The sequence below is a fragment of the Staurois parvus genome, unplaced genomic scaffold, assembly GCF_062004578.1.
Source record: "Staurois parvus isolate SC_StPar_1 unplaced genomic scaffold, SC_StPar_1.0 ptg000551l, whole genome shotgun sequence".
NCBI classification, from domain to species: domain Eukaryota; kingdom Metazoa; phylum Chordata; class Amphibia; order Anura; family Ranidae; genus Staurois; species Staurois parvus.
The window spans coordinates 142,571-153,725 of NW_028318347.1; the positions used below are offsets into that span (position 1 = coordinate 142,571).

Sequence of the window (11,155 nt, forward strand, 5' to 3'; positions counted from 1 at the left end):
ATACACAGTCAGGCCATCAGATACCACCGAGTATGTTCTGACCCAACACAGGAAACGTGCCATCATACACAGTCAGGCCATCAGATACCACCGAGTATGTTCTGACCCAACACAGGAAATGTGCCATCATACACAGTCAGGCCATCAGATACCACCGAGTATGTTCTGACCCAACACACAAAACGTGCCATCATACACAGTCAGTCCATCAGATACCACCGAGTATGTTCTGACCCAACACACGAAACGTGCCATCATACACAGTCAGTCCATCAGATACCACCGAGTATGTTCTGACCCAAGAGACAGAGATAAACATCTCAGGACACTAGCAGACTCCTTCCATAAGAAAGGTTACAAGGACAAAACCCATCAACACCGGCATAAACACAGCCTTGAGAACACGAAGGGAAAATCTCCTCCAATAGAAAGAGAAAAAAAAAAAACAACCGTGTACCTCTAGTGACCACATACAACCAGCACTAGAAGGGGTAAGAAAAATAATCATAGATTTACAACCCATCATAACAGGATAGAACTCTGAAAGAAATATTCCAGCAACCCCCAATACTGGCCTTCAGACAACCCCCCAATACTGGCCTTCAGACAACCCCCAATACTGGCCTTCAGACAACCCCCCAATACTGGCCTTCAGACAACCCCCCAATACTGGCCTTCAGACAACCCCCCAATACTGGCCTTCAGACAACCCCCCAACCTCAGAAATAAACTAATCATTAGGAAACTTCCTTCTGATGATGATGTCACAAATAACGGAAGCAAACCCTGCAATAGAAAACGCTGCAAACTGTGCAACCAAATCAGTCCATCAAAAAGTGTCAGACACTCAAAAGGGATCTTCAATGTCTCCGGATCATACAGCTGCACCTCCAGTAATGTTGTGTACCTTACCCAGTGCAGAAAATGCAGCAAAGGATCTTCTGTTGGTGAAACAGGACAGAAGGTGCAAACAAGGATGAATTTGCACAGACATACCATCAAGGAACATAAAGAAGATAACTTTTGCACACCTGTGGGACACCATTTCGCACAACCAGACCACATTATGGAAGACCTCAATGTTTTAGTTCTTAACCCCTTCACGCGGGATCGTCCCGGCGTGAAGAGGCGTTCCTGCACCAGGAGGTGGGCGGGATGGGGCTTAGTGTCATGTGGCCGCCGTGACGTCACAGCCGGTCACATGATCGGGAAAGGTCCCGATCGAAAGAGCGGACCGGGACCTTTCTGTGAGTACCTCACATGTGTGCTGTGCTGGGAACGCACAGGGCGCACGCTCTCAGCACATATGTTTTTTGTTACATGAACAAGTGTTGTCTGTTGTCTCCCCCCAGTCTTTGCTTTTGCTGTTTTTTATCTCTAGGCTCTTTTTTTTTTTTCATCCCCCACATCCCTTCTAACATTCTGCTTAAGCTTTGTGATCAGTACTGCTTGGACCTTGAAGAAGGGGACATACCCCAAAAGCTTGTCCTTAAAATTGTATGTTAGTGCAAATAAACAAAGTATCACGGACAGGACTCAATTGGAGAGGGATAGGGAAATCTTTTCAGGACTATCAGGTCTTACCAGGGTGATTGAACATAACATTGTCACAGGGCATAATGTGAAGGTCCAAGTAAAACCCAAATCACATTCCCAAGGCCCATACAAAAACTTTATCAGAGGAGTTTGGAAAACGCTTAAAGTTGTTGTAGAGGTTTTTACCTTCATGCATTCCCCCCCAGGTAGTAACTAATATTTGTTAGTGGATGGACAGTATGACATCAACTTGGTTCAGCTACAGATAAAGGGGCCGATGATGATGGTTTGATCTAGAAATGAACATTAGAATGTCTGAGAGACAAAAGCCAGAAATAGATCAGTGGCTGCATGCACACCTCATTGTTAGGCTGCAGGTAGAGAGGCAGAGATGAGGCAGGATTTATCATGAAATACAAATTAAAGTGTATTATTTTCAAAACAGCCGAGAATATTTCACAAGGTCTGAAAAGTATGTAAGTCATCGAGTTATTCCACATCTTAAGAAGAAGAGCATAACTGCAGGTAGTAAATGTAAGAGAGGAGTTGCAGATGATACTATGGTGGGTAGTATGTACAGGAGAGGAGTACGGAGGTATGACAGTGATGGGTATGTACAGGAGAGGAGTGTGGAGGTATGACAGTGATCTGTGTGTACAGGAGAGGAGTGTGGGGGGTATGACAGTGATGGGTATGTACAGGAGAGGAGTACGGAGGTATGACAGTAATCGGTACGTACAGGAGAGGAGTGTGGAGGTATGACAGTGATGGGTATGTACAGGAGAGGAGTGTGGGGGGTATGACAGTGATCTGTATGTACAGGAGAGGAGTGTGGAGGGTATGACACTGATTGGTATGTACAGGAGAGGAGTGTGGAGGTATGACAGTGATCGGTATGTACAGGAGAGGAGTACGGAGGTATGACAGTGATCAGTATGTACAGGAGAGGAGTGTGAGGGGTATGACAGTGATCTGTATGTACAGGAGAGGAGTGTGGAGGCTATGACAGTGATCGGTATGTACAGGAGAGGAGTGTGGAGGTATGACAGTGATCGGTATGTACAGGAGAGGAGTACGGAGGTATGACAGTGATCGGTATGTACAGGAGAGGAGTACGGAGGTATGACAGTGATCTGTATGTACAGGAGAGGAGTGTGGAGGTATGACAGTGATCGGTATGTACAGGAGAGGAGTGTGGAGGTATGACAGTGATCGGTATGTACAGGAGAGGAGTGTGGAGGTATGACAGTGATTGGTATGTACAGGAGAGGAGTACGGAGGTATGACAGTGATCGGTATGTACAGGAGAGGAGTGTGGAGGTATGACAGTGATCGTTATGTACAGGAGAGGAGTACGGAGGTATGACAGTGATCGGTATGTACAGGAGAGGAGTACGGAGGTATGACAGTAATCGGTATGTACAGGAGAGGAGTGTGGAAGTGTGATAGTGATCGGTATGTACAGGAGAGGAGTGTGGGAGGTGTGACAGTGATCGGTATGTACAGGAGAGGAGTGTGGAGGTGTGACAGTGATCGGTATGTACAGGAGAGGAGTGTGGGAGGTATGACAGTGATGGGTATGTACAGGAGAGGAGTGTGGAGGTATGACAGTGATCGGTATGCACAGGAGAGGAGTGTGGAGGTGTGACAGTGATCGTACGTACAGGAGAGGAGTGTGGGGGTATGACAGTGATCGTACGTACAGGAGAGGAGTACGGAGGTATGACAGTGATCGGTACGTACAGGAGAGGTGGGTGGACGGTATGACAGTGATGGGTATGTACAGGAGAGGAGTGTGGAGGGTATGACAGTGATTGGTATGTACAGGAGAGGAGTGTGGGGGGTATGACAGTGATTGGTATGTACAGGAGAGGAGTGTGGAGGTATGACAGTGATCGGTATGTACAGGAGAGGAGTGTGGGGGGTATGACAGTGATCGGTATGTACAGGAGAGGAGTGTGGAGGGTATGACACTGATTGGTATGTACAGGAGAGGAGTGTGGAGGTATGACAGTGATCGGTATGTACAGGAGAGGAGTACGGAGGTACGACAGTGATCAGTATGTACAGGAGAGGAGTGTGGGGGGTATGACAGTGATCTGTATGTACAGGAGAGGAGTGTGGAGGGTATGACAGTGATCTGTATGTACAGGAGAGGAGTGTGGAGGTATGACAGTGATCGGTATGTACAGGAGAGGAGTACGGAGGTATGACAGTGATCTGTATGTACAGGAGAGGAGTGTGGAGGTATGACAGTGATCGGTATGTACAGGAGAGGAGTGTGGAGGTATGACAGTGATCGGAATGTACAGGAGAGGAGTGTGGAGGTATGACAGTGATTGGTATGTACAGGAGAGGAGTACGGAGGTATGACAGTGATCGGTATGTACAGGAGAGGAGTGTGGAGGTATGACAGTGATTGGTATGTACAGGAGAGGAGTGCGGAGGTATGACAGTGATGGGTATGTACAGGAGAGGAGTGTGGAGGTATGACAGTGATGGGTATGTACAGGAGAGGAGTGTGGAGGTATGACAGTGATTGGTATGTACAGGAGAGGAGTGCAGAGGTATGACAGTGATGGGTATGTACAGGAGAGGAGTGCGGAGGTATGACAGTGATCGTTATGTACAGGAGAGGAGTATGGAGGTATGACAGTGATCGGTATGTACAGGAGAGGAGTACGGAGGTATGACAGTGATCGGTATGTACAGGGGAGGAGTGTGGAAGTGTGATAGTGATCGGTATGTACAGGAGAGGAGTGTGGGAGGTATGACAGTGATGGGTATGTACAGGAGAGGAGTGTGGAGGTATGACAGTGATCGGTATGCACAGGAGAGGAGTGTGGAGGTGTGACAGTGATCGTACGTACAGGAGAGGAGTGTGGGGGTATGACAGTGATCGTACGTACAGGAGAGGAGTACGGAGGTATGACAGTGATCGGTACGTACAGGAGAGGTGGGTGGACGGTATGACAGTGATGGGTATGTACAGGAGAGGAGTGTGGAGGGTATGACAGTGATCGGTATGTATAGGAGAGGAGTGTGGGGGGTATGACAGTGATTGGTATGTACAGGAGAGGAGTGTGGGGGGTATGACAGTGATCGGTATGTACAGGAGAGGAGTACGGAGGTATGACAGTGATCGGTATGTACAGGAGAGGAGTACGGAGGTATGACAGTGATCGGTATGTACAGGAGAGGAGTGGGGAGGTATGACAGTGATGGGTATGTACAGGAGAGGAGTGTGGAGGTACAGTATGACAGTGATCGGTATGTACAGGAGAGGAGTGAGGAGGTATGACAGTGATCGGTATGTACAGGAGAGGAGTACGGAGGTATGACAGTGATCGGTATGTACAGGAGAGGAGTGTGGAGGTATGACAGTGATCGGTATGTACAGGAGAGGAGTACGGAGGTATGACAGTGATGGGTATGTACAGGAGAGGAGTACGGAGGTATGACAGTGATCGGTATGTACAGGAGAGGAGTACGGAGGTATGACAGTGATCGGTATGTACAGGAGAGGAGTGTGGAGGTATGACAGTGATCGGTATGTACAGGAGAGGAGTACGGAGGTATGACAGTGATCGGTATGTACAGGAGAGGAGTGTGGAGGTATGACAGTGATCGGTATGTACAGGAGAGGAGTACGGAGGTATGACAGCGATCGGTATGTACAGGAGAGGAGTACGGAGGTATGACAGTGATGGGTACGTACAGGAGAGGAGTGTGGAGGTATGACAGTGATGGTTATGTACAGGATAGGAGTACGGAGGTATGACAGTGATGGGTATGTACAGGAGAGGAGTACGGAGGTATGACAGTGATCGGTATGTACAGGAGAGGAGTACGGAGGTATGACAGTGATCGGTATGTACAGGAGAGGAGTACGGAGGTATGACAGTGATGGGTATGTACAGGAGAGGAGTACGGAGGTATGACAGTGATGGGTATGTACAGGAGAGGAGTACGGAGGTTTGACAGTGATGGGTATGTACAGGAGAGGAGTACGGAGGTATGACCGTTCCCAGGGAGGAGTATCTCAGGAAGGGTCTATACTCCACCATAACTCTGGTTCTCGGAGTGTCAGGTCCCAGCGGGTTCTCCTGGTGTCTTTCCTGTTATTCTGTCTCGGACACATCAGAGGAACATGGTGGGAGATCGGCCTGAATGTCCTTCCTAGGAGGGAATACCGGAGCCATTCTGAGGCCCATTTAATGGCCGGCAATGAGGAGGAAACCAACACTTAGAAGTAGATTGTGAAGCCGGATTTACTGAAATCCTAGATCAGCAGTTTAGTTCCTCCAACATTTGGAGAACGCGGTGACCCTCTTTATCAAGCTTACAGACAGAGAGAGAGAGACAAATGCCGGCCATAGAGGGGTTGAAAATCGGCCAAGTTTTTGGCCCAAAAAAAAAAATTGTCCGATTTTCAAACTGTTAGTGGGTTAATTGGTCGGTCATTTTTGGGGGTTTTTGCACAGTTTTTTATTGGTCATGTTAGAAAAGTTGCGGCTGATTTGGACGATCGGCCGATTTTCCCAGCAGTAATGGGAAGAAGCAGAAAAAGAAGAAAAAGAAGAAAAAGGAAGAAGAAGAAGTAGAAAAAGGAAGAAGAAGGAAGAATGAAGAAGAAGACGATTGCAGACTGTCACATCTAGAAGAGGACATTTTATTCTGCTAAAGTGAATGGATCATCGGAATGGGAGACACCTGAATCCTTCCTATGAACTGGAAGTCCAGTCCGCGATTATATTTTATATGAAAAAGTCTTGCGGTTGCAACAAATGTATCCATTTGTATCCAAAAAAATATAAAGTATTTGCATTGCTGTCACATTGTATGGTGTGCTCCTCTGTCTCTGGTTTCTTGTCCCATTCTTTCGTGACCATTGGTGGCAGCATCCATGGCGGCAACGACCAATTATTTTGTTTAATTGCTGACAATTCAGCCGATAAACGACCTGTCTATGGCCTGTTAAAGTGTGGAAAAACAATGTATATATATATATATATATATACACCCAGATCAGTAATGACGAGGAGGAAGGTTTGGTCACAGATCATTGATATAGCAGGGACAGGAGCCGGGACCAAGAATAGGAATCTAGCAATAATAGGAAGAACTGAGCGCTAAAAGTCAGTGAGCAGCTAAACACCAAAAGGTACCAACAACGTTCAAAAGTAAACAATATAATAGCAGGGTGTAGCACTTGAAAATCATCATCATATGATATGTCAAGCCTAATAAACAGCTTCTAAATATAATAAAACATCAATATATTAAAATAACAATCCTAAAAAACAAGTGAGAAAGTGACATAGTGCAAATACATACATAAAAGTGTATTGCGTCACTAATCAGTGACCCGCCATGTGCACGGTGTCAGGTATAATCCAAATAATAAGGTGTCTATAAGTCTTCCGGATCCAAATGACTGGTCCAAATGGTTGGTGATAAGGGAAAGTGTAAAGACTGCGCACTCACCAGACGCGCAATCACACTGCGCATTTAGAGATATCAATCTCAAAGTAACAGGGTATCCCCTTTAAAGGTCTGGTCAGATCTGGTGTCCCTCTGGAATCGACATCAGCCGTCCCTGGATGGCTCACCTCCTCTGTAGATAGTGGGAGCTCAAAGGAGCTCAGGAAAAAAGGAGGTCCATAGCGTGATACCGTATGAACAGAGGGGGCTTTGTTAGCCAGATAAATGAATGAATAGAAATCACTGACCAGTATGGGGATCCAAGATGGCTGCCGGGACCGGTATGGTGTCAGCAGTGTGGCGTCCTAGTGCTGTAGTCCAGGGGCTACGGTATCACGCTATGGACCTCCTTTTTTCCTGAGCTCCTTTATTATTTGGACTATACCTGACACCGTGCACATGGCGGGTCACTGATTAGTGACGCAATACACTTTTATGTATGTATTTGCACTATGTCACTTTCTCACTTGTTTTTTAGGATTGTTATTTTAATCTATTGATGTTTTATTATATTTAGAAGCTGTTTATTAGGCTTGACATATCATATGATGATGATTTTTAAGCACTACACCCTGCTATTATATTATTAAGGAATAGGAACCTGACTTACCTATGTGGTCTGAAGTGGAGGAGATCCCATGCTGGTGGCCGTGTGTATAAGATGGAGACGGAGAACCTGTTTGACTGGTTGGAACCAGCTGTAAAATGTCCGAAAACAGGAAACAGTTTCATGTACAGGATGTAGCATTTCGTACATCTCACACTGGGATTTCCTGGGTTGGTCTCATAATGAGGAACATGAAAATAACTGATGAATACAGAGGGTGCAGTATGGAGAGCAGAGACTACACCGTGTTCCAAATGATTCTGCAAATGATATCAACTTGGTTCAGCTGTAGATAACGGGGCCGATGATGATGGTTTGATCTAGAAATCAACATTAGAATGACTGAGAGAAAACAGCCAGAAATAGATCAGTGGCTGCATGCACGCCTCATTGTTAGGCTGCAGGTAGAGAGGCAGAGATGAGGCAGGATATATCTTGAAATAAACAATAAAGTGTATTATTTTCAAAACAGCCAAGAATATTTAAAAAGTTCTGAAAAGTATGTAAGTCATCGAGTTATTCCACATCTTAAGAAGAAGAGCATAACTGCAGGTAGTAAATGCAAGAGAGGAGTTGCAGATGATACGATGGTGGGTAGTATGTACAGGAGAGGAGTACGGAGGTATGACAGTGATCAGTATGTACAGGAGAGGAGTACGGAGGTATGACAGTGATCAGTATGTACAGGAGAGGAGTGTGGGGGGTATGACAGTGATCGGTACGTACAGGAGAGGAGTGTGGAAGTATGACAGTGATGGGTATGTACAGGAGAGGAGTATGGAGGTATGACAGTGATGGGTATGTACAGGAGAGGAGTGTGGAGGTATGACAGTGATGGGTATGTACAGGAGAGGAGTACGGAGGTATGACAGTGATCGGTATGTACAGGAGAGGAGTGTGGAAGTATGACAGTGATGGCTATGTACAGGAGAGGAGTATGGAGGTATGACAGTGATCGATATGTACAGGAGAGGAGTGCGGAGGTATGACAGTGATGGGTATGTACAGGAGAGGAATACGGAGGGTATGACAGTGATCGGTATGTACAGGAGAGGAGTACGGAGGTTTGACAGTGATCTGTAGGTACAGGAGAGGAGTGTGGAGGTATGAAAGTGATCGGTATGTACAGGAGAGGAGTACGGAGGTATGACAGTGATGGGTATGTACAGGAGAGGAATGTGGAGGTATGACAGTGATCGGTATGTACAGGAGAGGAGTACGGAGGTGTGACAGTGATGGGTATGTACAGGAGAGGATGTGCAGGTATGACAGAGATCGGTATGTACAGGAGAGGAGTGGGGGGGGTATGACAGTGATCGGTATGTACAGGAGAGGAGTGTGGAGGTATGACAGTGATCGGTATGTACAGGAGAGGAGTGTGGGAGGTATGACAGTGATCGGTATGTACAGGAGAGGAGTGTGGGGGGGTATGACAGTGATGGGTATGTACAGGAGAGGAGCGTGGAGGTATGACAGTGATCGGTATGTACAGGAGAGGAGTGTGGAGGTATGACAGTGATCGGTATGTACAGGAGAGGAGTGTGGAGGGTATGACAGTGATGGGTATGTACAGGAGAGGAGTGTGGAGGGTATGACAGTGATCGGTATGTACAGGAGAGGAGTACGGAGGTATGACAGTGATCGGTATGTAGAGGAGAGGAGAGTGGAGGTATGACAGTGATCGGTATGTTCAGGAGAGGAGTACGGAGGTATGACAGTGATGGGTATGTACAGGAGAGGAGTGTTGAGCTATGACAGTGATCGGTATGTACAGGAGAGGAGTGTGGAGGTATTACAGTGATCGGTATGTACAGGAGAGGAGTGCGGAGGTGTGACAGTGATCGGTATGTACAGGAGAGGAGTGTGGAGGTGTGACAGTGATTGGTATGTACAGGAGAGGAGTGTGGAGGTATGACAGTGATGGGTATGTACAGGAGAGGAGTACGGAGGTATGACAGTGATGGGTATGTACAGGAGAGGTGTACGGAGGTATGACAGTGATCGGTATGTACAGGAGAGGAGTGCGGAGGTGTGATAGTGATCGGTATGTAAAGGAGAGGCGTGTGGGGGGTGTGACAGTGATGGGTATGTACAGGAGAGAAGTGTGGAGGTATGACAGTGATGGGTATGTACAGGAGAGGAGTGTGAGAGGTATGACAGTGATCGGTACGTACAGGAGAGGAGTGTGAGAGGTATGACAGTGATCGGTGTGTACAGGAGAGGAGTGCGGAGGTATGACAGTGATCGGTGCGTACAGGAGAGGAGTGCGGGGGGTATGACAGTGATCGGTGCGTACAGGAGAGGAGTGCGGGGGTATGAGAGTGATCGGTGCATACAGGAGAGGAGTGCGGGGGGTATGACAGTGATCGGTGCGTACAGGAGAGGAGTGTGGAGGTATGACAATGATGGGTATGTACAGGAGAGGAGTACGGAGGTGTGACAGTGATGGGTATGTACAGGAGAGGAGTGTGGAGGTATGACATTGATCGGTATGTACAGGAGAGGAGTGTGGAGGTATGACAGTGATCGGTATGTACAGGAAAGGAGTGTGGAGGTATGACAGTGATCGGTATGTACAGGAGAGGAGTGTGGGAGGTATGACAGTGATGGGTATGTACAGGAGAGGAGTACGGAGGTATGACAGTGATGGGTATGTACAGGAGAGGAGTACGGAGGTATGACAGTGATCGGTATGTACAGGAGAGGATTACGGAGGTATGACAGTGATCGGTATGTACAGGAGAGGAGTACGGAGGTATGACAGTGATGGGTATGTACAGGAGAGGAGTACGGAGGTATGACAGTGATCGGTATGTACAGGAGAGGATTACGGAGGTATGACAGTGATCGGTATGTACAGGAGAGGAGTACGGAGGTATGACAGTGATCGGTATGTACAGGAGAGGAGTATGGGAGGTATGACAGTGATCTGTATGTACAGGAGAGGAGTACGGAGGTATGACAGTGATCTGTATGTACAGGAGAGGAGTGTGGAGGTATGACAGTGATGGGTATGTACAGGAGAGGAGTACGGAGGTATGACAGTGATCGGTATGTACAGGAGAGGAGTGTGGAGGTATGACAGTGATGGGTATGTACAGGAGAGGAGTACGGAGGTATGACAGTGATCGGTATGTACAGGAGAGGAGTACGGAGGTATGACAGTGATGGGTATGTACAGGAGAGGAGTGTGGAGGTATGACAGTGATGGGTATGTACAGGAGAGGAGTACGGAGGTATGACAGTGATCTGTATGTACAGGAGAGGAGTGTGGAGGTATGACAGTGATGGGTATGTACAGGAGAGGAGTGTGGAGGGTATGACAGTGATGGGTATGTACAGGAGAGGAGTGTGGAGGTATGACAGTGATCGGTATGTACAGGAGAGGAGTACGGAGGTATGACAGTGATCGGTATGTACAGGAGAGGAGTGTGGAGGTATGACAGTGATGGGTATGTACAGGAGAGGAGTACGGAGGTATGACAGTGATCAGTATGTACAGGAGAGGAGTACGGAGGTATGACAGTG

The 11,155-nt window shown here is 47.2% G+C and overlaps 1 protein-coding gene across 1 annotated transcript in view; it reads right to left on the minus strand.

Annotated features, from left to right (window-relative positions):
- LOC149451023 (uncharacterized) overlaps positions 1-7,700 on the minus strand; it is a 28,988-nt gene extending 21,288 nt beyond the window's left edge. Inside the window, exon 1 of the mRNA XM_089691119.1 lies at positions 7,631-7,700. The gene's annotated coding sequence lies outside the window, so the exon portion shown is untranslated. The remainder of the gene's footprint in view (positions 1-7,630) is intronic.
- Between the last annotated feature and the right edge of the window lie 3,455 nt (positions 7,701-11,155).